This window comes from Sus scrofa, chromosome 7 (genome assembly GCF_000003025.6).
Source record: "Sus scrofa isolate TJ Tabasco breed Duroc chromosome 7, Sscrofa11.1, whole genome shotgun sequence".
Lineage (NCBI taxonomy): Eukaryota > Metazoa > Chordata > Mammalia > Artiodactyla > Suidae > Sus > Sus scrofa.
In genome coordinates this window covers 110,804,645-110,830,542 of record NC_010449.5, presented here as the reverse complement: position 1 = coordinate 110,830,542, position 25,898 = coordinate 110,804,645, and the positions used below count along the sequence as shown (strand labels likewise).

At 44.1% G+C, this 25,898-nt stretch overlaps 1 pseudogene; it reads left to right on the top strand.

The window, feature by feature from the left end:
• LOC100156105 lies at window positions 3,872-5,602 on the top strand (annotated as a pseudogene).

Sequence of the window (25,898 nt, the reverse complement as noted above, 5' to 3'; positions counted from 1 at the left end):
TGGTGGCCATGGTGAATGACCTTGAGGTGGAGAGTGGGTGGGAGAAGACTGCTGGCCAGGAAACTGGGTGAATGACCATTAGAATACTTCCCACATCCTAACCATAAATGGTTTGGTCCAGACAGGCTGGCGTGCTGATTCGTTGGGAGTTCTGGGTAACAGGACGCCCAATGCCAGGGAATTTTCTCCATAGAAACCCCACGGCGAAGCGACCACCTTCGCCTCCGCTCTTTCTCAGTGTTTTACACGGAGGCAAAATGAAGAGCTGCTCTCCACGCGGACATTTTTGTTTTTCTTTTCTTCGAACAAACTAGCAACCAGAGCCGAGCACAGTGGAACCTAAAGGGTTTGGCTGCTATTTTGGGTTTAGCTCAGTTTCCCAGTTCGTAGTCACACCCATGTGGCCAAGAGGAGCTGGTTTATGGACCCATAAACGAAGCCCAGCTGTGAGCGAGGCGAACGAAGGCAGGATCATTATCATAGCATCTCATCTGAGTTGCATTCTAGCATGTCCAAACAGCACAGGGAAATTGAGAGATTAAATTCACCAGGAGCCAAGTGGCACTTTCTTACTTTCAAAGTGATGTTGGAACGGCTCGATGGAAAAAAAAAAAAAAACAAATCACAGAGACCTGGGGACAAACAGCAACTTTCAAAGACGACCATTTCACAGAAGACCTCTTTTAGGGCTTAAGCTCGAGAAGGTCGTGTACCAGTCAAAGGAGTATAATATAAATTATTTTTTATGCTTTTTTGGGGGGCTGGAGAATAGGTTTTAAACATTGAACAAATACAAGCAAACCAGAATATTGCTTGTCACACTCAAATGCTATAGAAGTAGTAAGAAAGGCACTCCCTTTCATCAGGAAAGCAGGAAGCCGTGGGGTGGTTATAAGAAAACAGGGAATTCAGAACTGGACAGATCTGGGTTCACATCCCAGCACTACCATTAAACTACTTAATGATCTTTGGAAATTTATTAAGTCTTCCTGAGCCTAGTTTTTTTTTTTTCCTGTAAAATAGAGATAAAATGCTTATTTTTCAGAGTTGTTGAGAATGTTGATCTAAAAAGTACACAGAGGAGTTCCCCTTGTGGCTCAGGGAGTTAAGAACCTGACTAGTATCCACGAGGATGCGGGTTCGATCCCTGGCCTTGCTCAGTGGGTGAAGGATCCAGCATTGCCTCGAGCTGCAGGGTAGGTTGCAGATGAGGATTAGATCTGGTTTGCTCTGGCTGTGGTGTAGGCCAGCAGCTGCAGCTCTGTTCCTATCCCTAGCCTGGGAACTTCCATATGCCATGGGTGCAGCCCTAAAAAAGAAGAAAAAAAAAAAGAGTAAAAATAAAAGTACACATAAAGCATTGGGCATCTGGTAGGTGCTCAATAAAACAAGATATTTAAACTTTTTACCATCTACATAATGCTTTCATCTGTGTAATTCTATCTACTCCATAAAAAAAAGAAAAGAAAAAAGAAAAAAAAAACAGGAGTTCCCGCCGTGGCGCAGCGGAAAAGAATCCGACTAGGAACCATGAGGTTGCAGGTTCAATCCCTGGCCCCACTCAGTGGGTTAAGGATCCAGCGTTGCCATGAGCTGTGGTGTAGGTCGCAGATGCAGCTCAGATCTGGCATTGCTGTGCTGGTGTAGGCTGGCGGCTATAGCTCTGATTAGACCCCTAGCCTGGGAACCTCCATGTGCCGCTGGTGCAGCTCTAAAAAGACAAAAAAGACAAAAAAAAAAAAAAAAAAAAAAAGCCATACTGGAAACATCAAGTAGAATGGTCATTTTGAATACTCCCCCCCAGGCTGTGTTCATGGTATTCCAGGGGCACTTTATTAAAGGCCCCTCTTCCATGTTAAAACTCATGCCAGCCCAGGAGGCATTCCCAGGAGTCCCTAGGTCTACAAAGGTTTTCCAAGGAAATGTGGTTGTCCCAGGAACTACCATCGATATTTCAAGAAGAGAGCGACAGAGTTGGCCCTGCATAAATGATCTAAAAGGTTGAGTGCTGTCGCTTCTGTCTGGAATTAAGTCAGCCCAAGTGTTAACTCATACTGAGCAGAACCTGAGATTTTTGGCCAGACACACACATCTCTGAAGGTTAAAAATAGGCAAAACAAAGTATACATTTTTACCCAGATTGTCTTAGTATGTTCAGGGTACAATATAAAATACCACAGACTGGGTGGCTTATAAATAAAAAACATGTATTTCTCACAGTTCTGGAGATTGGGAAATCCAAGATCATGGTGCTGGAAGATCTTTGCAATGGGTGAGATCCTGTTTCTGAGACAGAAACAAGACAAGAGATCCCTCTGGGACTCTTTGCTAAGGGCACCAATTCCATTTGTGAGGACTCTGCTTTCATAACCTCATCACCTCCCAAAGGTCCCACCTCTTCATACCATCACCTGAAGGCATAGGATTTCAGCATCCAAATTTGGGGGGTGGGGATACAAACATTCTGACCACAGCATTGATGAAATTTTTCTTATGGAAGCCAGAGGTCAGCTGGGGCCTCCCTGACCCTCTGGGATCTTAGGAAACCTTGCTCAAGTCTCTAAATTCCATGGTCTGAGAAAATTCAAAGTCATTGCTCAGGTGTCTGCAGAACTCTGGAGCTTGGGTTCCCATGGTGACCTCACCCTCTGGCTCCTGTGCTGCCTCTTCTTTGATTCCACTTCAATCTGGGGCTATGTCACCATTTACACACACACACACACACACTATCCATTCATACCATGCTTGCCACGGGGTTAACTGACCTCATTACGGTTTGGTGGTACCAAGGATGCAGGTCACAGGCAAGGACCCCCTCCTCTTGCTGACTTCACACTAAAACCCCATTTCATTTCGGTTTTCCACTTCTGTCCATTCCTTTCTCATTTCTCACCTGGTCTTAGCCAAAAAGCCTAGTTTTTTAAAAAGCATTGTTTCTTTCTTCCCTCCAAATATGGCTCTCTTCTTCCAGTGAATGGCAATGAGTACAAATTTTCCCCACCTTACTAAACTTAATATAAACTTCTTTGAGAAAAATCATCAAGAAAAAGGGTCTTTACATTCAAAAAATGGGTGGAAGACCTTTTTCCAAAGAAGACGTATGGATGACCAATAGGCACATGAAAAGATACTCAACATGGCCAATTATGAGAGAAATGCAAATCAAAACTACAATGAGGTATCATCTCACATCATCATCAAAAATTCTACAAACAATAAATGCTGGACAGGGTGTGGAAAAAAAGGAAACCCTCCTACACTGCTGGGGGGTATGTAAACTGGTACAGCCACTATGGAGAACAGTATGGAGGTTCCTTTAAAAACTAAAAATAGAGTTACCACATGATCCAAAGATACATCCACCCCAATATTCATAGCAGAACTATTTGCCATATAGCCAAGACATGGAAGCAAACTAAATGTTCAACTGATGAATGGATAAAGAAGATGTGGTATATTTATACAATGGAACACTACTCTGCCATAGAAAGGATGAAATGATGCCATTTGTGGCAACATGGATGGACCCAGAGATTACTACATTAAGTGAAGTAAGCCAGACAAAGAAAAATACCATATAATATCACTTATATCTGGTATCTAAAAAAAATGATACAAATGAATTTATTTACAAAGTAGAAATAGACTCCCAGACGTGGAAAACAATCTTATGATTAGCAAAAGGAAACAGGGGGAGGGATAAATCAGGAGTTTGGGATTAACAGACACATATTATTATATATAAAATACATAAACAAGGACTTATTGTATAGCACAGGCAACTACATTCAATATCAAGGGGGTCAGCTGAGTCCACAGGGCCAGCCAGCCAATTTAGGCCACTCCCTGGAGCCTTGGAGTGGTTGCCACCATGGCTAGTTGGTCACAGGGCATCCAGAAGCTGCTCCAGACCTAAAAGCAGGTCACCGAGAAGGTGTCCAAGGCCCACAAGCGAGAGAACTGAAAGCAGAAGCACGCCAAAGGAGCCTGGGCTGAAATTGAACAATACCACCTGCAAAGGCAGAAGAGTTCAAGGCCAAGGAAGCTGCAACTCTGGGACCCCACAGCCATTGCAGCACTGAAGTGGAGAAGGACCCCCAGAAGAAGAGGACCATCCTCCAGACCCACTTCTGGCAGAACAGGGATGAAGTCCTGGATACCCTCTTGGCCTTTGTCTGTGACATCCGGCCAGAAATCCACGAAAACTACCAAATGAACGGATACGGGAAGAAGAAAACACCTGTTCCGTGGATTGGCATTTTAGATGCCTTCATGGAATATGAGGCTTTTGCAAGGCTTGAGTTATATTCTTGTGAAAAGGCATCAAATTATTTCTGTATATTAGGTCGTAGGTTCTTCACTTTTTGCAGAATAGCAAATCTAGCTTCTTTGTACAAACATAGAGTTTATCCAAAGATTTATCTTTTTACGTCACGTTTTTAAGAGATTTAATGGGTATAGGTTGTCTGTTTTCCTATGCCTTTTCATTCAAACAGCGTATATATCAATACTGACTTTTTCCTTCTTAGATATAGTTTTTTTTTAATTTTTTTTCTTAAGAAAGGAAGGGGTTACAATTTTCCCCCCTAAATCTTTCTTGAAGGTCAGGGGATTTTATCTATGAAAAAGTAGTAAATAGTTATTTGTAACCTATATGAAGCAGCAGCCAGCCTTAAAATAGTCCTTTCTGGCTAAGGGTTAAAACAATAGGCACTAGTATAATTGTTTGGGCTGCTTTTAGTTTTTCTTAATCAAAATTACTAGATGATAGAATTTAAGAACTTGTGACATGTTGCTACTTGGTGTCCAATACTATACTGATAAAAGTACTTTTAAAAGTAAAACAAAACAAAACAAAACAAAAAAACCTGTAATGGAAAAGAATCGATTCATAAATATATCTGAATCACTTTACTGTACAACTGAAATTAGCACAACATTGTAAATCAATGATACTTCAATTTTTTTAAAAAGGAAAAGAAAAGGGATCTCTACTAACAAAAACATAGGAATCATTAATCTAGGGCAGTGCTTCTCAAAGTGTGGTCCCTAGAAAGGAGCAAGGCCAAGGGCATCATCCAGGAACTTGTTAGAAAGGCAAATTCTTGACCCCCTCACTGCAAATCCTTGGAAGCAGAAATTCTGGGGGTAGGATACAGCAAATTACGTTTTAACAAGCCCTCCAGGTAATTCGGACGTGTACTGAAGTTTGAGAAGCACTGATCTAGAAGGAGAACTTTGGCTGTAACCAGGTGGGGATTCCAAACCCAAATATCCATAGAGTCAAGGCAATAATAGTGTATTAAGCAGAACAGAATGTGGCAGAGACATGAGTGAGCTGTGGCTGATTTTTACCACATAAAAAGAAAGAACCAAGATGGTCAGTTTTTCTAAATTTGTGAGAGAAGACAGAAGGCTGAATTTTTCTATGCAATCGCCAGGTGTTTCAGTGCACGCACCTCGTTCATTTTGTCCTTCTGGGTTAATTCAAAGGTTTGCAGACACTGCCTACCTCACCGCCCTGTTTAAATTGAGAATCATGGGTTTCCAAGCCATGCTCCTGGCTCTGCTGCTCTCGGTTCAATTTTTAAAGTACAATTAGAAACGGAGATGTAAAAAGAAACGGAGACTCGCATTTAATGTGGATTTTGTGCCAAACATTAAGATGGGTTTTTATGTTAATATAGGGCTATGGAGTTAAAGAGCCTATAAAATGGCAGTTGAACTAACGTGACATATTGTTTCTGGGCAGCCTTTTTATTTCTGTCTGTATTTTCCCAGAAAGTCACCAGGGAATCCGTTTTTTTCCTCTCATGATGCTTAAAGCCAGGCCTATAGAATATATGCAGGGCTCTGCCATTGCCATGGCAACCATTATCTTCTCCTAATTCCTTTTCTTGTCTAAAAATAAAGTGCCCTTTCTCAAAGTATCTATTTCCGATTTTTATTTAAATCTCACTTTCTGCAGATGTTCGGTCTCCCTTTGACCTGAATGTTACTTCTGTTTTGCTTAACAAGAGGTGGTGATAACACATATTCTGGACATGACTACCAGCCACCTCCAAGTATGACATTAAAAGACTAATGAAAGCGATATATACACGGGGGTGAGGGGCTATGAAAAAAACCCACTGATTTCATAGAAGGGTCATGGTCATATTCCTATAGCACAGATGCCACTTGGAACAGTATTTCTCCAGGCCATTACTGTATCTGCTGCTTCCAAAGAACTGTATTTCCTCTACATGAAAGAACAGTTAAACAAAGAGATGGGCTGAAACCCCTAAACCCAATTCTCTGATGAGAGGTGGAGCATTGGACCCTCACTCCTTTGATCCATAGCCAGACGCTTCTTCCTCCCTGGCTCCTTGTCCTCGTTGCAGGCTTTCCTTTGCCTGCGGGGCGTGGGGGGGGGTGGTTCTTGATGATTCACTTCTGAGGCATTAGAAAAGCTGGAGAGAAAGGAAGTGTTGGACATCAGCCTAAATTCTGCAGCCTTTGTACATCAAAGACTAGACCTTGATCAAGACATCCATGAAAAGTGATTGCTTGGGACTTCTGAACCGAAAGGGAAATGCTCTATGGACTGTCCTTTCTGGGCCATTTGCCATGCTGAGATGTTATAAAGATGCTACAAAGCTTGGGTCTTGTTATAATATAAGACGAAAAAAATCTGCCCAAGACAAAAAAGACAAATAGGTGTGAGCCCTGCCTTCTAGGAGCCCACACCCAAACAAGGCTACATTCATGTGTCCAAGCAAATAAGCAAAAGATGTTATAAAGTCAAGGAGGCATCCACGGCTCTCGGAGGACGTGTACTTGGAGTCTTCTCCACATGTTGGTGAGCTGTCCATGCTCCTCCCTCTCCGTTCCTACTGTGGCCAGCCTGCTCCTTGACGCCAAGCCTCTCTGCTAAGTCTGTGATGGTGAAAAAGGCATATTCTTCCCTGCCAACCTAAGTAGCCAAGGCGGAAATGGCAAGTGTAACATCTTGTGTCTGGGATACATTGCGTCTAATGGGAGTCTTCACATTTGTCCGTTCCAGATAATACAGGGTTAGGTGAAAACATTATTTTCTTTCTCTTCCTCTTGTAATGTCATATGTTAGTTCTGTCCAACAATCTGTCCTACTATAACCGTGTTCACTTGGATGGTGGCCTTTCGGCACAGCCTGAGCTCCGTGGTGTCTTTACTGAGGTTCTGTCACCTGCCATGACCAGGGCTGTGTACCATGGTTGAAGGCGAGGCTGGTCAGCCACTTGGGACTTAAAACAGATGACGAAAGATTGGTCTTCTGGAAGAGACTGCAGCCAAGAAGTCCAGGGCAGCCACAGGAGTCCTGACCATATTTTCAGATAGATGGGTTGTTCACAGCAGAAAACACTGAACTAGGTGTTAGAGGCACTGGCCAGTCCTGCTACAAGGAGGAGAAAGTTCAGAGCTGAGGTCTTGTACTGTTGGAGGGTACAGTCACCAGCACTGAAAGAAGGAGGGTGCCTTACCCTGGACCACTTCCCACTAAGTCTCACAGTCCGATCCCTGAATGCTCTGTCAGACACTCATCAGGCAGATCTTGGCTTTCACACCACTTTCTCTAAGGTCTCATCACAGCCCGAATAATCTTCATGTTAATACTTGATCTTATCTTAAAAACATTTGTTGACCCAAAGGAATGGAAAGTGGGGACTCAAACAGAAATTTGTGCACCCATGTTCACAGCAATATTATTCCAAAGTGTCAACAGGTAAAGCAGCTCAAGTGTTCACCAACACTTGAAAGAAGAAACAAAATGTAATACATACATACAGCAAACATCTTTCAGCCCTGAAAGGGAAGAAAATCCTAAGATCTTCTTAGGAAAATCCTAAGATTTCTTAGGCTAAGACATGGATGAACCATGAGGACATGGCACTAAGTGAAATAAGCCAGTCATGAAAGGACAAACACAGTATGATTCCTCTCATGTGAGGTACAAGGGTGGTCAAAGTCCCAGGGACAGAAAGTGGAATGGGCATTTTCATGGATGAGGGGAGGAGAACGGGAAGCTGTTGTTGAATGGGCACAGAGTTTCCATTCTTCGAGATTATAAAGGGTTCTGGAGGCAATTCCTTCTGTGGCACAGTGGATTAAGAATCTGACTGCAGCAGCTCCAGTTGCTGCAAAGGGGCAGGTTCAATCCCCAGCCCTGCACGGTGGCTTAAAGGAGTCAGCATTGCTGCAGCTGTGGAGCAGGTCTCAGGTGCGGCTCAGATTCAATCCCTGGTCTGGAAAATTTCCATATGGCTCAGGTGTGGCCATTAAAATAAAGGGGGTGTTCTGGAGATGACTGCACATTGGTGTGAATGGACCTAATACTACTGAACTGTACACTTAAAAATGACTAAGATAGTAAACTTTATGTTGTGTGTTTTACCACAATAAAAACAAACAAAAACAGCACTTGTTGAGTAATTCCCTTTTTTATCTCAGCTACTCCACTGAGACGCATTAAAACTCTGGTCCTGATCCCAGAGCTGCTATTCGTAAACCCAGTGATGCTGGAAAACTCGCACAATCTTTCTGAGCCTAATTTTCTTCGTGGGTAATTGGGAATAATAATAGGGACCCTGGAGGATCACATGAGAAGGGTTTTGTGAATTAAAATGTGAATAACACTTAAGGGATAATGAGGATTATAAAGCCATTATATCCCACTCACCACCTAGAACGAGATCTTGCAACTATTAAGGATCAAACGTAGACAATGAAGAGATGGATGAAGGGATGTGCCCTGACAGCCATTGACTCCTTGTGTTGAGAAGGAAGAGTGAGGTCAGTGACACTGGCCTTCAGATACCTGGTTGGGTATCTTCTTACCCCCCTGAGGCCCTCAGTGCTCTCACTCACCCCTTCCCAGAAAATTAAGTGACATTTTATACTCAGATCTCAGTTCACAGACATCTTGCAGGGGTGTCTGCAGTTTTATAGGCAACAGTGGGGGAAACCAGAGAGCTTACCCCCCAAAATAAGTACCAATGATGGAAGTTGAGGCCACGAGCGCTGGTATGACATGGACGGCGGGCTGGGGGTAGGAAACAGTAGGAGAGGATGTGTCTTCATAGCAATCTTTGAACTACAGCCCATAGGCAGATGCCCGTTCCAGCCCCAGACTCTGCCAAGAGGAAAGTCAGCAAGGAAAAGCAAGGTCCTCACCCTTAAGTTGTGCTTCCATTTTGGTGATGAGCAGCATAGCTCAGCGTTAAGAACAAGGCCACGGGAATCCAACCAACTGGATTTGGATTCTGGCTCTGCCACTTGGCAGCCGTGTAGCCTTCCTTAACCATTTAACCTCTCTGTGCTTCGGCTTCCTCATCTTTAAAATGAGAACCATGATAATAGAATCCAACTCAGAAGTTTGTTGTAAAGGTTAAACTAGTTTCTATGCATAGAATGAGTAATTAGAGAGTGCTGGGCACTCATAGGATATTCTCCATAAATATTTATTAAATAAAGCCCAGTAAAATGATCAACCCCCAGGTCTAGTGCCTGGCTTCTCCATTTGCACTTCCTCCCCGTTCCTCCTATCACCATAGTGCCCTACATAGAAAATGCACTCCCGGAATTCCCGTCGTGGCACAGTGGTTAACGAATCCGACTAGGAACCATGAGGTTGAGGGTTCGATCCCTGGCCTTGCTCAGTGGGTTAAGGACCCGGCGTTGCCTTAAGCTGTGGTGTAGGTCGCAGACGTGGCTCAGCTCCCACGTTGCTGTGGCTCTGGCATAGGCCGGTGGCTACAACTCCGATTCGACCCCTAGCCTGGGAACCTCCATATGCCATGACAGCGGCCCTAGAAAAGGCAAAAAAAAAAGACCAAAAAAAAAGAAAAGAAAAGAAAATGCACTCCCCACCCACCCCTGACCACAAACAGATAAATCTTTCAGACCAGATGCCTGGATGCTAATAAAGCTGGCTTCCAGACCTCATTTTCCAGAGTTAGTTGCCTAATTTAGAGACCTTGTCAATTTGCATTACATAGAAATAATGCAATAGGACTTCAAAGCTAGCTGGAACCATGCCCTGCAGCCCATAGCTCTGCATCTTCCATAGTGGTTGGAACAATCGTAAATTATTTGAGAGCATGAAACTTCTCTCTTGCCGATTCTCTTATGATCACTGGGCTAGGACACTTTGGGAGTAACTGCAGAGAAATAGATGCCAAAAGTGCTATTTTCTACCCTTAGATTGAAGTTCAGCGAAATGAAATATTTTCATCATAATGATTTGGGTTATCCTGTTGTCATGGCTGCTCTTGTTTATTTCTTTCTCCTACGTCTTAATTTTAATCTGATAAATCCCTATTTGAGTTTTAGATAAGATAGTTAGGATGCACAAGTGCAACCTGCACCCAAATTTTAAAATATATATTACAAGTTCCTAGAAGCCCCAACATGACCCCTTCTAGTCACCACTCCCCCACTACCCAAGCACAACCTTACCTCTAAGAGCACAGAATTGTTTGAACTGTTTTTTTATATTTTATATGATTGCCAGATCCTTAACACACTGAGTGAGGACAGGGATGAAATCGGCATCCGCATGGACACTAGTAGCGGTCTTAACCCACTGAGCCACAACAGGAACTCCCGAGTCTTACCATTATTTTGCTTCTTTTTTTTTTTTCCCTGTTCATTTATTTACTTGCTCTTTTGCTTATTCTTTCCCACTTCTGGTTTGAAAACTAGGAGTACATACACCTGCTTTTAGCTGTTATTTTTTTTGTAGCAACTTCCTTCACTTAAGGCCGTGAGTTCTAGATAAGGCCAATGAAGTCGCTTAGGCTGGTCAGGGACTGAGTTGCTTTGAAGAAGAAAGGACCATAGTGACAATTTAGTGAATGACCAGCATTTCTGTTTTGCAGACTTAACATAGCTTAGGATACTTATTTACTATTATTAAATACATTTATATATTTATCTAATGTAAACATGGAGCTCCTTACCGAGAGATGCTTTGATGAAATCCTACTAGACAGCAAAATGAGTCTTATAATTTTTTTTTTTTGTCTTTTTTGCTATTTCTTGGGCCGCTTCCGCAGCATATGGAGGTTCCCAGGCTAGGGGTCGAATCAGAGCTGCAGCCACCAGCCTACACCAGAGCCACAGCAACGCGGGATCCGAGCCACGTCTGCAACCTACAGCACAGCTCACAGCAACGCCGGATCCTTAACCCACTGAGCAAGGGCAGGGACCGAACCCGCAACCTCATGGTTCCTAGTCGGATTCGTTAACCACTGCACCACGACGGGAACTCCGAGTCTTATAATTTAGAATCTCAGTCCTTGTGACCTTCTCTGGATTTGGGGTTCCTATCTGAAACCACTGTTCACTTCTCTGTCATTTTATCTCACCTTCAGCCGTTCTGGATGGAGTCTCCCCCTTACTCCTAGGACTTCTCAAAGGAAATTTTAAACAAGTCGATCAATATTTAATCTCCAAATTGTTAAAAAATAAAAATAAAAATTTCCCCAACACTTTCATATGAGGAAATACTAAACAAAAGAAAAACAGATAGCTACAGCTGGCTTTAGGCATGTAAATAAATCCTGAGCAACAAAAGGACTACTTTTGCTGGTTAAAAGCCAGCCTGACATTGCATCTGGCCATATCTTAATTCCTTCTCACCGAACTGTGCTTGAGGAAGAGGCTGGACGCCAATAGCTAATTCCTGATCTGCCTCTGCAATTCCATCTCCTTCCACAGCCCGTCTCCACGATCGCTTACATCTCTAGCTCAGTTTCCAGCGGTAAAGTGTAATCTTAGTCCACTTAAAAACAGTAATGGAAGAAACAGTGATGCTAAGATTACCTGGACCTCACCTGGTGATTCCATCCCAACTGTATAAACAGAGAACATAATAGAAGAAATGCTAGGCTTGGGGACCCAGGATCTCCTTTCCGTTTTGTGATTGTGAGCAAATCACATAACTTTTCAGAGTCTCAATTACCTCAACTGTAAAACAAAGAGAGTGAGAACTACAACTCAGGGTTTCTATGAGGATCGAGTGAAATAAAGTATGTGAGGGGTTCCCATCCTGGCGCAGTGGTTAACGAATCCGACTAGGAACCATGAGGTTGCGGGTTCAATCCCTGCCCTTGCTCAGTGGGTTAACGATCCTGCGTTGCCGTGAGCTGTGCTGTAGGTTGCAGACGTGGCTCAGATCCCGCGTTGCTGTGGCTCTGGCGTAGGCCGGTGGCTACAGCTCTGATTCGACCCCTAGCCTGGGACCCTCCATATGCCACGGGAGCGGCCCAAAGAAATAGCAAAAAGACAAAAAAAAAAAAAAAAAAAAAAAAAGTATGTGAAAGTGCTATTTGTAAGAGCAGAGCTTCTCAGACATTGATGTGTGTACAAATACATGGGAATGGAATACAGATTCTGACTCTGTGAGTGAGGGGAGAAGCCTGAGATGCTCAGTTTCTCACAAGCTCCCTGGTGATGCCAAAGCTGCTGTTCCATAGACCATAATTTGAGTCTTAGGCTGTTTGCTGGGCAGCTGTTCATTATGGTAGCCAGTGGCCATGTGTGGCCATTTAGACTGAAAGGAATTACAGCCTGGTTTGTTAATCACAGTAGCAACATTTCAGGTGTTCAGTTGCTCTCTGTGGCTAGTGGCTCCCATGTTGAACAGCTCAGATCTAGAATCCTTCCATCATTGCAGACCAGCCTGTTGGACTTTGCTGTGTCAGAGCATCACAGAGATGTTAGAGAGTCGTTCAATAACACTCAGACAGGAGTTCCCACTGCGGAACAATGGGATCAGTGGTGTCTCTACAGTGGCAGGGACGTGGTTTAATCCCCAGCCTGGTACAGTGGGTTAAGGATCTGGTATTGGAGCAGCCAAAATAGGAAAAAAAAAAAAAAGAAAAGAAAAAACCACTCAGACATTATGTATCAAGCAAATTCCATGGGCCAGTTTTCTAGGCCCCTGTGATATAGCAATGAGCAAAACAGACAAAATTCTTGCTCTCTTTACCCTCTGACAATCTCACAACAGAACCCAACACTCCATTATATCCACCCAAAGCACAGCCACTTGGAAAACCGTAAGTGAAGAATTAATCTGAAGATTTTACTAAAGATTTCTGTTTTTATTTTTGTTTTGTTTTGGCTGCACCTGCAGCATGCAGAAGTTCCAGGTCAGGCATTGAACCCATGCCACAGCAGTAACCCAAGTCACAGCAGTGATAATGCTGAGTTCTTAACCACTAGGCCACCAGGGAACTCCTCTGAAGATTTCTTAAAGGATGGCAAAGGGAAATTTATATTACATAGCACAGAGCACTTTTTAATATCAATTTTCTTTTTTCCCTTTTTCAATTGTACAGGTAATAAATGGCAAATAGATGTTACCTGCATCCCACACCTAACCCCCCCCCCCCAGATATCCCATATACTTCTTCCTAGGTCTTCTTCCTGGCCATCCATTATAGAAATCTCCCCCAATATTTTTCCTTCTTCATACAGAGAAGTTGATCTCTGCCCAAATCCTCATGGTGTGCATCCCTATACCTCTTACTTCTCTGGGTCCCACCACAGCTTTAATTACAGTGAGAGATGAAATCTGCCTGACCTCACCTTGTTGACAATAGAACACTGATGGTGTGCTGGAGCCAGTTTGCAGTGATTCACAGGAGCCAATAGATGTTGGGAATATCTCTTCCCAACTTTGCATTCAGTGACCTCACATTGGAAAGCTTGCAACTGGTCATGATGGGAGTATTTACACCAAAGCAATTGGCACATGCAATAAATCTGGGCTCTCTGATTTCCCCCACCTCCAGGAAGCCAGTCATTAAACACTGACTAGGGTACCACTGGGTGTAGAAATTGGGGGGTAGTGACATGGTACCCAATGTAATGTAGAATTTCATTGGCTGATTCTTATTTTGCAGCCACAGATGCTTCTTTCCCTTTGTTTTCTACTATGGGGTCTGACCTAGGATTCTTGCCTCACTTCTGTGGGGGAGGCCCCTCCTGACAAGAGTTCGCAGCAGCCAAAGACTACTTGGTTCAAATGACACCAAATGGTTCAAATTCACCTTTCCATAGCTTAAGACAGAGTGATCCCAAGTGCCAGGAAAGACATCAAGGAGACATGAGACTTGGACCAACACCCCCACATACCCCACTGCTACTGAGAGGCTGTACCTAACACTCACATGCTGGCAGGTGTGCTTCCTTTGGTTTGGTGACCAAGCCAGATGAATTCATTTCTTCTGTGACTATTAAATTAAAAACCAAAAATGTGCAGAGGTGATCAGGAAAAACTGGGCTTGCTTTTCATATCTCACAACCATCCTTAGCGGGCTGTAACCAACATAGGAACCCGCTGGAAGCGTGGAATGCCAAGAACAAGCTGACAGTCACCTCAGCTTAGAACTGGAGGTGGGGGGTGGGGAATTAAACCCTAGGATGTGAGTCATTTTGGGGACTCAACAGAAGCTCTGGGTATGGCAGCCCCTGGGCAGGCTTCTCTTCGGCTCTACTTTCTTTCTTTTTGAGAAAGTATGTCAGAGACTGAAGCTAGGCCCAGCTCTACAGGCTTGTGGTGGGAAGTGCCTCACAAGAGACTCCCACCTCCACTCCTGTCGCTTTTCACTTCTCTTTTCTGCTTCCTTCGAACGCTGACCTTGACATTCAGTGAAGCGACTTTCACTTTGGATCAAAGTCCTGAATATGGAGGAGTTCCCATCGTGGCTCAGCGGAAATGAATCCGACTAGGAACCATGAGGTTGCAGGTTCAATCCCTGGTCTTGACCAGGGGGTAAAGGACCCAGTGCTGCCATGAACTGTGGTGTAGGTCTAGATGCGGCTCAGATCTGGCCTGGCTGTGGCTCTGGCATAGGCCGGTGGCTACAGCTCTGATATGACCCCTAGCCTGGGAACCTCCATATGCCGCAGGTGCAGGCCTAAAAAGCACAAAAATGTCCTGATCATGGAGAGGAAGAGAGAGCAGTGAGATTCCCACTATGATTTATCCTATAGTTTCTACCAGGGCCTGGGCTCACCCACTCATACCAACACTGGATGTTCGCTTCCTCCCTAACCCCCTGCCCCCTGAGGCTTCAATGGAGGGGCCACGAGGATGGAGCAGCGCCTGAAGAGTGGGAACTGCCACTGGTTGAGACAATAGGGAGAGAAGGAAAGGAAGCACCCCTGAGGAGTTCCCGTGTGGCTCAGCAGGTTCAGAACCTAACTAGTATCCATGAGGATGTGGGTTCAATCCCTGGCCTCGTTCAGTGGATTAAGGGTAAGATCCACAGATGACACCTCCCCAGCCCCTTAGCCCCCAGATCACTCTCCTGCTCCTTTATTCTCAATTGTGGGCTCGTTCTCTCTTAATTACAGTCTATAAGCACCAATTTTTCAATGCGTTGGCACCTAAATTAAGGCTGCACTTTGTTCACACTGCAGTTTGGTTTTTCCTAGCTTGATTAACTAAGACAGCCAACTCAGGTGAATCAGCATGCTTGTAAGGAGGTATTAGTGCTACAGGGGGGAAATGTCTTTATAAGGTGACCTGCTTCAAAGTAGATCCAGACATGGTGTGTCAGCTAGAAACTCCGTCTCTCTATGTCTCCATGTTCCTAATAGAAATAATAGTATTTTCCTCATAGAAAACAGTAGGAAAAAGTTAGATCATACACACAAAGCACACAGGAGATGCTCATAATATGTTTACTGCTGTGGTTGTTGTGCTTGGCTTATATTCTATTTGACCAATGGGGTGTTGTGTCAGCAGCATCCCATTATGTCATTCTTTTTTGTGACTGAATATTCCACTGTATATGTGTTTGTGGTCTGCCTTTATTGTCAACCTCTAACCTACTATCAGCTTCGTAAGAGCCAAAATTTTGTTTTATTTGCTGTTTTATCTCTGGAGCCTAGAATGCAGCTGGCAGCACCTGGCCTCAACAAATATTTGTTAGAGTTCCCATTGTGATGCAGTGGAAATGAATTTGACTAGTATCCATGAGGATGTGGGTTTGATCCCTGGCCTCACTCAGTGGGTCAGGGATCCAGCATTGCCATGAGCTCTGGTGTGGGTCACAGATGAGGCTTGGATCCCGTGTTGCTATGGCTGTGGTATAGGCCAGCAGCTACAGCTCCAGTTCAACCCCTAGCCTGGGAACCTCTATATGCTACACATGTGGCCCTAAAAAAAATAAATAAATAAAAAAGCGAAAAATAAAATAAAATAAATATTTGTTGCCTAAAGGAATGAGTGAATGAACGGGAATACTGCTCTGTATGGTCTAGTCCTCAGGGAAAGATGGTGGTGAACTGAAAAAACCAAGAACACCAGTAGAGCACATTTTTAAAACAAAAATTTTATGTCGTATGGGAGCCATGATGGGAACTCCCTGTACTTATTTATATCATTTCAAGACACTGGATTTAACAACAGATTAACCATCCCTTACTAAGTAGCATGTTTCAGATTTTCCCATCCCAGAGATCGGCAGCTAGGATCTCTGGGGTCATATGTGGCAACATGTTTGAGGCAATGAACACAGCCATCTCCAGACAAAGTAGCTGAGTGTGGTGTGGGTACAAGGCTTCTTCTGTGACATCTGTGGAGTGTGGCGATGGAACCAACAACTGTGGCAGGGCTGGGTGGCAACCTAGCACCAGGATAGCGTTCGGACCCAGTAGATGGCACTGGTGGTGCCTTGCAAGGGTGAGCTGGGGCTCAGACAGCCTTAACAGCTGATGCCTCCACCTTCGGCTGGCACATTCTGGAGGAAGCATTAGCTCCTGGGATGATGGCAGAAGACCCTGGATGGCAGACAAAACCATGTGTGGCAGCACCTGAGCTTTAGTGGGTGCCAGACCCTTTAGTAGCAGAGCCAACAGGAAAGCCATGCGAGCACCAGATGCAAACTCCCCAGGGCAGATACCACTGAACAGAGCCCCAGAGAAGACCTCATCGGCTAACAAATGGAACCCAAAAGTAGCATGCTTACCAGCACCAGGAAACATTTCAGAAGACCCATAGATACCAGGAGGGTATCTTATAGAGAGATGAAAACCCCATAACTGTGGAGGAAGCAAGAGCCAGGGAAACACAGGTTTACTGATAGGGCCCTGGGACAGAGGAGAAAACTTGGATTAAACATTGTGATTGGAGCGTTCTTGCGGTGCAGTGGTTTAAGGATCCAAAGTTGTCACTGTAGCTGCTTGGGTTGTTGCTATGGCGAGGGTTTCCTCCCTGGCCCTGGAACTTCTACATGCGGTGGGCATGGCAAAAACAAAAACAAAAAACCATTTTGCTTGGATTAAACATCATCTGTGGTCCTTAACCACCTTTGTATGTCCTCCCCAGCAAAGCAAAAAAAAAAAAAAAAAAAACCCATTCATTTCTGCTGGTAAGAAGCATTCACCAAGGTTAGAGGAAAGTGGATGTCATTCATTTTCTGGTCCTGTTAGTGGTTAACCAGTGGGGATGCCAGGACCATAGGGCCCTCCTGGGGCAACAGCAGATTTCTGCATTTTCTAGACTCTAGGAAACATCATCTCTCCCTGCTTTCAGCTCCCCACCCCTTCCAATAATTTTGTGACCCAATTCCTATGTTAAATTTCTCTCCACCTAAAGACATAGAGCGGTTTCTGTCTTCTGACTGACTAATCCTGACAGATAAAAATATGTATCATTCATTTGTTTAATGGTTTAAAAATCTTCTAAGTTATCTTACTCAAATTCTATAATGATTTTGTAACAGAGACCACTGTGATAATTTTATCACAGGGGGATAGAAAAACAGAGAGACTAACAGGAAGCTCATGGCAGGTCTTGTCTTTTCTTCTAAACAGCTGGGTGATCGTGACCTGCTTACTTAATCTTTCTGTGCCTCAGTTTCCACTCCTGTACCGTGAAGCAATTGAGCTAAACTCATTAGCTTTCAGTTTTTATAGCCACTCATGAAAAGAAAAATATTTTACATTGCTGCTCAGTACTTACGTCTGCATAGAGTAAAAAAACTAAAACCATAGTTTCATGAAATAAGACCCTTAAGAAGCACAATGTATTCTGTTTATTTGTTGTTTTTTCGTTTTTTTTTTTTTCCCAAAATGCTCCTGGTAATTATTATTATGGATTGAATGTGTGTGCTCCCCCCAAATTCACACATTAACATCCTAACCCCTGATGTGGTGGTTTGGGAGGTGGGGCCTTTGGGAGGTAATTGGGTGTATGGATGGAGCCCTCGTGAATGGGATTAGTGCCTCTTTACCCAGAGACCTCTCGCTGCTCTCCTTCTGGGGACACAGAGGGAAGTGGGGAGTCTGTCACTCAGAAGGTTCTCGTCAGAACCCAAACAGGCTGACAGCCTGATCTCAGAACTCCCAGCCTCCAGAAATATGAGAATCAAATTTCTGTTGTTTAAACCACCCAGTCTGTCCTAATTTGTTCTAGCAGCCTCAACAGACCAGGACAGTGATCTACTACATCGATTTCAAAGCCCAAGTACGTGGGGAAAGTTACATCCTTTTCCTGAGTCTCAATTTTATCATCATCTGCGAAATAGGAGAAATAATACCTCCTTTGTAGGGTTGTCGATAGAATTTACTAAGGACTATTCTAACTCAGGGTTGATGCTAGGTTTATCCCTGAAACCCAACTGGCAGAATTAGGTCATACCTAGTACTGTGATTACATTGAAATGAAAAACAGGGTTTGAAAACAGCCCTGGGAAGGGTGGGGGTGGGGTGGGAACCTGAATTGTGTACCGTATGAGGATACCAATTCTGCCACATGGTTTAAAAAAAAAAAAGACAAAAACAAACAAACAAAAAAAAAAAACCTTTGGCTGCCAGGAATTCAACAGAGAAACATTCCTGTGGCATAGCATGCTTGGGGGTCTGAGGGTGAAAGGAAAATAGCTCATATTGAAAAAGGGTATAATTCTATCAAGCAGTGTTGCCAGTATACATGCTAAGTGAGAAGTAGCCTTATTTAAATGCCTATGCAGCGTCCCACTGGGATATTTTACAGTCAAAATGTCTTTACAAGTTTCTAGTTGCCCAAAACCTGCCTTCCGCTTGACAGCGATGTTATTTCAATAGTCTTGCTCTCCAAGAGGTTCTGAGCAAATTGCATTTTTGTAAATCAGCTATCATTTACCACCCCCACCCCCCAGGCTTAAATTATACCTTGAAGTGGTTTTATTTTGAACTCCTGATTCATTTGCAATCCTAACACTTCATTGAAAGTGTCCCTGCCTCCTCTACCTTGCCTGCATCTGCCAGAGTTTTTAGTGGAGAAAAATAGAAGGCATTCTAGCAGTTTACACAGAAAAAGGAATACATTAAAGCTAGGAGGTTGCTTACAGAAATTCCTGGAGGGCTCGAGTCAGGCAGAGAGTTCATGAACATGTAAGCCATGCCACAAGGCAGCTCCAGCAAAGACATTGTCACTGTCGCTGGATACAGATCCCTGGGTTCCCAAAGCCGACCCCAGGTTCTGGATGTCAGCCCTCCCTCTCTTCTGCCTCTGGTAGCTGGATGCCTCGCTGCCCCGTCATCTGAAAATTGGATTCTGGGGAACTGCTGATTCCGCATAGTGCTTTCTTCCAATGTAAAGTATCCTGGGAGTGATGGATTGGAGAGGTCAAGGTCACAGTCTGCACCCTAGCTGTCGTGTGAGCGATGGATTGGAGAGGTCAAGATCACATGGCTGCACCCTAGCTGCAAGGGAGGCTGGGAAGGAAAGCAAGGCTTCTCTGTAAATTGGTGGGGGGAAGGGTTTATTTCATGAGATATTCCTCCCCAAATGTGGGTGGCCACAAACCCTGATAATTTCCTCCTACATGCCATCCTTACACTGTCCCTCTGTCAGTGTAAGTAGGCGAAGGCCTTCAAAGTGGAATTCATTAGAGACTTATTAAGCACCTACCCTTCATGAAACCAAAAAAGTGTTGGTACTTTCTGGAAGTTGCTGTGTGTAGAAAAAGCAGTTTCCCACACACAATTTACCTTTGAAGGAACAAATTCCTTCATTTTCAAAAAAACAGCCAAGCAGGGTTCCATTGTGGCTCAATGGGTTAAGGACCAGACATTGCCTCTGAGGATGCGAGTTTGATCCCTGGCCTTGTTCAGTGGGTTAAGGATCCGGTGTTGCTATGGCTATGGTGTACACCACAGCTGCAGCTCCAATTTGACCCCTGGCCTGGGAACTTCCATATGCTACATGCACAGCTCTAAAAAGAAAAAAAAAATTAAATAACCAATCAGATGATACTAAGGATGCTAAGTCACAGCAGAGTAGGCCTTGACACTCAGGAAGACAATATCTGGAGATCTTCAGCCTTCCCAAATTTGAAAATATGGATAATGTGTTCCCTGAGAGCTGCACATTTCCTGTGCAAATCCTCACTGCCTTTCAATTTTTATTTATATTTTCTCTTTAATCTGCTGCAGTTTTTTAAACAGGAAACCGGATGTGTTTTATTTTCTAAGAATACAGGAAATAATAACCAGAGATCTACAAAGGAAGTTTAGATGAGAATGCCAGGTGACCAGCATTCTCAGTGGGACGGTCACTCAGGGTCAAATAACTGTGCTTAAAGAATCAGAAGTTCCCTTCATGGCTCAGCGGTTAATGAGCCTGACTAGAATCCATGAGGGTATGGGTTCAATCCCTGGCCTTGCTCAGTGGGTTAAGGATCCGGCATTGGCAAGAGCTGTGGTGTAGGGCGCAGATGTGGCTTAGATCCTGTGTGGCTGTGGTGTAGGCTGGCAGCTGCAGCTCCAATTTGATCCCTAGCCTGGGAAATTCCATATGCTGCAAGTGTGGCCCTAAAAAGCAAAGAAAGAAAGAAAGAAAGAAAGAAAGAAAGAAAGAAAGAAAGAAAGAAAGAAAGAAAGAAAGAAAGAAAGAAAGAAAGAAAGAAAGAAAGAAAAGAAAAGAAAAGAATCAGTAAAGGAAGGTCAGCGAAGTTTCAATAGTAAAAGTCAAAAATCCATTTTCATAGTTACTAAGAAATTGTACCATCTGGTCCTTATCAGTTATATCCCCTTCAGTCACTACAGCCACTCCAGGCTTCTGTTTGCTCTGCAAATGTACCAACTTCTCCTGCCTCGGGGCCTTAGCACATGCTGTTCCCTCTACCCAGAATGACTGGGTTCTCCCTGATCTTTGCATGGCTCGTCCCTTCTCTCAACTGGGTGTCATATCAAATGGCACTTTCTCCAAGAGAGGCCTCTCTGAACACCAGGGTAAATAGCCACTCCCTCCCTCTGCTCTTGTTTTATTTCTTTTTCTTTTTTTTGCTTTTTAGAGCCACACCTGTGGCATATGGAAGTTCCCAGGCTAAGGGTCCAATCTCAGTTACAGCTACCAGCCTACACCACAGCCACACGGGATCCGAGCCACATCTGCGACCTACACCACCGCTCACAACAAGGCTGACCCCCTTATTCACTGAGCGAGGCCAGGGATTGAACCCGAATCTTCGTGGATACTAGTCGTATTCGTTTCCACTGGGCCACAACAGGAAGTCCTCGTTTTATTTCTTTAAGAGTATTTACCATTATCGGCAGTTACTTCATTTATTTGTTTCCAATTCATTGCTGGTCTTCTCCTGGAACATAAGAGCCATGAGCAGGAATCTTTTCTGACCAGCTCCCTGCATCTAAGACAATGGATGGCATACATTAGGTGCTTACTAGTTATGGATTGAATGAAGGAGTTAAATCTTCAAGGATAAGTAAGAGTTTGTGAAGAAAGAAAGCAGGGACAGACATTCTGGTCTGAGAGGCCAGAAGAGTGTGTGGAATAAAACAACTTGCCACTTGGTGGAGGAAGTCAAATGTGGGAGGGTAGAGGCCACGAGAGCCCTGGGTGCCTTTCCTGCAGGGAATGAGGAAAAATTGCTAGGTTCTAACCAGAGGTAAAAGGAAATATACTGAAATGGGCGTGTGATGTAAACAAACCAACCAGCCGAGGTAAAGATGATGGGAGGAGGGGGTACTTCACATCAGGCTGAAGATCTCGTACTGATCTGTTACAGGTGCTCTTAAAGCGCCAGGTTGTGATATAAGTTTGGCAAACACTGTGTGGGATGCGTTGGGACTGGGAGAAGCTAGAGTCAAGGAGACTCATTATCTACCCCAACAATACATCCCTAGGTCTAAATGAACAAGGTATAATTTACCATGAGAAATAATGAGCCAAGAGGCATTTTAAAGAGTCAGTAGGGGAGTTCCCGTTGTGGCTCAGTGGTTAACGAATCCGACTAGGAACCATGAGGTTGTGGGTTTGATCCCTGGCCTCGCTCAGTGGGTTAAGGATCTGGCGTGGCCGTGAGCTGTGGTGTAGGTCATGGATGCGGCTCGGATCCTGCGTTGCCGTGGCTCTGGCGTAGGCTGGCAGCTACAGCTCCGATTGTACCCCTAACCTGGGAACCTCCATGTGCCGCAAGAAATGACAAAAAGACAAAAAATAAAATAAAATAAAAAAGAGCCAATAGGATTTGGTAACAGATTGGCTGTTGGAGTCAAAGCAAGTGGCTGGGTTCTGATGAGAGCCCTCTTCCAGACTACAGACTGCTCACTGCTGCTTGTATCCTTCCAGGGCAGAAAGAGGGCTAGAGAGCTCTCAGGGGTTTCTTTTATAAGGGAACTAATCCAATGCCAGAGGGCTCCATCCTTATGAAAGAAGTACCCCGCCCCCCCACAAAGACCCCACCTCCAAATACCATTGGGATGAGAATTTCAGCATATGAATTCAGGGGGACACAACAATTCAGTCCATTGTGCTGGCCTTGACCCTCCCTTTCCTCCTCTGTCTCCCGCCTGTCCTTGGAGCCTGGCTCTCCAGCCATCTCTCCATCTCTATGGTCTGTCTCATGTCCTTCTGATATATTCACTTTCCACGCAAGTTGACCAGACGTATTTCTATTATTTGCAGCCAGGAACCCTGACTGAACCAGTGCCTAAGAAATTAAAGAGAATTACAAAGTAAGGGGGAAAAAAAGACAACAAAACAAAACCCAAGATATTTGATCGTTCCTTGAAGAAGTTGAGGTAGTGAAAATAGAGACAAGCCTTCTTCCACATCTTCAGTAGTTGCACCTGCAGTTTTGCTCCCGAGCAGAAATCGCTGTATTCAGAATGAATATTCACAAAAAGCATAATTCATAAAAGAATGATAGTAAGATGCCGGCCCATCCTGCTGCAACACTCCCTTATATCCCTATGGGTTAAACAACAGCGATAATATCCAAGTCATTGTGTGGGATGGATCCCAGGAAATAGCTGAGATTTAATTCAAAAGTCACAGGAGGCCCCCAGACGTAACAGCTGGGCTATTACAAAGCAGTTAGAAGAGATAAACTGCTACAGAACATAGAGGTTAATTTTTTTTTTAAAGTGGGAGGGGGGACTTAATTGGTGCAGTGTACGATAGGACATGTCTTCCAGGATTTAATAAGGTTTAGATTATGTGAATCAAATTGTGAGGCCATTTGCAAAATCAAGTTACTAGACAGCGTTTTTCGAAATGACTCATGTTACCAGGAAGGGCTATAGCGCAAGTGATTGCCTGCATTATCCCTGAAGGGTGTTCCACTGGTCAGGAAGGAAAGCTCCTGGAAAACCTGTCACTTGTAATGTGTGAAATATGGGGTTTGACGGCCGTCTCTAGCCATGGGGGAAAAGAAGGAATTTCGTGAACATAACAAAAAAGCAGGTGAAGGTGGAAAATGGTTGGTATAGAATCTGACCGCTGCTCCTCACCTCCTGGCCCATCTCAGGGCTGGGATTTCGCATCGGTTTTCTAACGTCTCCTTCTTTTCCACCTTAATCCCTCGGATCTATTGTCATCTTAGCAGCCAGAGTGATCCCTTTAAAACCTAAATCAGGTTCTGTTCCTAATCAAACTCTCCAATGATTTCCCATTTCACTCAGAAAAAAAAGCAGAGAACCTGACACAGTCTCTGTGAGGATATATGTTCGATCCTTGGCCTCACTCAGTGGGTGAAGGATCTGGCATTGCCCCAAGCTTTGGCATAGGTCTCGGATGTGGCTCAGATCCAGCATGGCTGCAGCTCCGACTAGACCCCTCGCCTGGGGATTTCTGTGTGCCACAGTGTGACCGTAAAAATAAAAAATAAATGAAATTGCAACTTGCATACTCCTGACTCCCTTCTCATGTTCTGTTTTCCCTTGCTGTGTTCCTTTCCTAACACACTGTATGCTTGTTGTTACATTTATTGATTGTCGTTTGTCTTCCCTTCTCGAACATAATAATTCCCACAATCACAAGGATTAAGTGTGCTTTCCACAAAATAGCCTAGGACAGTATTTAGCATTTAGTAGATGCTCAATAAATATTTACCAAATAAATGAAGGAATGTCTTAAAGGAGAAATACATCCCGAAAGAAAATAGAGAAAATCTTCCTGAGTTACTAAACCTCTAAGCCTTCGGGCAATAGAAAGGTGTACTAGAAAAATACTTGAGGGAATTGAAAGAAACTGATAAAAGCAGTCTGGAGAGGTCTGGAGAATGAAATCTATGTCTTTCCCTATGAACTCAGGCTTCAAGACCCTGATGGGCATGTCTGGCTGCAGCATCCATGCCGAGAAGACCAAAAACAGCATCTCAGAGCGCGAGTGGGGCAGCAGAGAGGGCTCCCGGACCAAAGATGACCACGTGAACAGAAAGGAGGGAGGTCTCGGTGACAACCTGTGTGCCCAGATGTCCCCTCCCCAAAGCTGACAGTATGTAACCAACACGGTCCCCCCAAACTTTCATACCACCCTAAGAAACTGAAGGGATCCCCACAGACTGATTAAATTTCCCCATGGTCTCATGGGATAAGGGCAGAAATCATAGCTAAGTTGAGTTATGTAAAAATAAAACTCTATTTCCTGCATGCCAAAACTCCAACCTATCTCGTTCTATTTTATGTCAAAACAAGCACTAATATTTTAAGGCATGGAATGAATTTTAAAGACTTTTTGGTCACGTGACAGGCAGAGCTCAACTTGGTCCCCAGGAGTCTGGGACAGGCACTCTGTGTCCTCTGCTGACCTTGTGTGCACTTCTGCAGGGAAATCAGAGAAGCATTAGGTGCTGCGCACAGCTGAGCAATTGCCATGGCAACCAGAGGCCCATCACCTGAGCTTTATTTCAAACAGCTTCATCAGGAGTGAGCTGCAGACAGAATGGAAGATGGAAAATTCATATTCTTTCTCTCTCTCTCTCCCCTCCTTTCTCATGTTTTGATGCGAGAATTCTAAAAGTGGCCCATCCCTTCTCCTCCTAAATTATTCTCAGTGCCTTTTCTTTCTTTCTCTGATGTGCAGTCTGATTCATGAATGCTTGTGTTTGATGAGGTGAGGGATTGGGATAGAATCAGCACACAGCACTTCCCTTGGGGGTCATCCCATGTCGCATGTTGGCAAGGCTGGCAGAATGACGGTGTGTCCCTGAAGAGGCCACCCTGGGGCGAGCACATCTCTGGTCTGTTGAAAGAGATCCATGACCCTGTCACTCTGTTGTCTGGAGGGGACCATAACTAAGATAGAAAAGTTGTCACGTCAGGCTGTTTCTGGACTCAGAGTTGTGCTAATGAATAAATGATGACTTGCCAACCCGCATCTTTGTGGGTTTTTTCCTCACTGATTTATCATTTAAAGTAGAAGACAGTAAACATGAAATCATGTGGACTATGGTTCAGGTGATGGGTTCTTTGGTTGCTATGGTGATAACTTGACTCTGAGTCAATGTCCTTTTTTTTTTTTTTCCTTTTGTCTTTTTTAGGGCCGCACCAATGGCATATGAAGGTTCCCAGCCTAGGGGTCGAATTAGAGCTACAGCTGCTGTCCTACACCACAGCCAAGGCAACGTGGAATC